Raw genomic sequence first — 447 nt, forward strand, 5'->3', positions numbered from 1 at the left:
TCTATGTCCTCAATCACGCTTTAAAACCAATAAATACAAAAACCTAGCCCTATTCTGGCCGTCGTTTCTGTCTCCCGACTCGCAGTATCATCAACAACGAAAAACATTCTCCTTAATAAAGTACTTGATTCACGCCATGTCAATGTAAAATCCTAATAATGCTAACACATTCTAGCGGATTATCTCTGGGACGCGAGAAATTCCCTTCGTAATGATTTATTCCGCGCAAAACATTCACATCACCGACAGCTCTTCCCTTAAAACACAAGAAAAAACTGGGTATAACTTTGCACTTATGTTGCAAGAAACGTTTATCGAAAAAACGATATAACCTAAAACACCACAAACATAAAAAAAAAAACAATATAACCTAAAACACCACAAACATTAAAACATCTTTCGAGACAAGTTACACCCCCCGAAAAGACAAGACAAAAGTTGTTCCTT

This window comes from Penaeus monodon, chromosome 28 (assembly GCF_015228065.2).
Source record: "Penaeus monodon isolate SGIC_2016 chromosome 28, NSTDA_Pmon_1, whole genome shotgun sequence".
Taxonomy (NCBI): Eukaryota; Metazoa; Arthropoda; class Malacostraca; order Decapoda; family Penaeidae; genus Penaeus; species Penaeus monodon.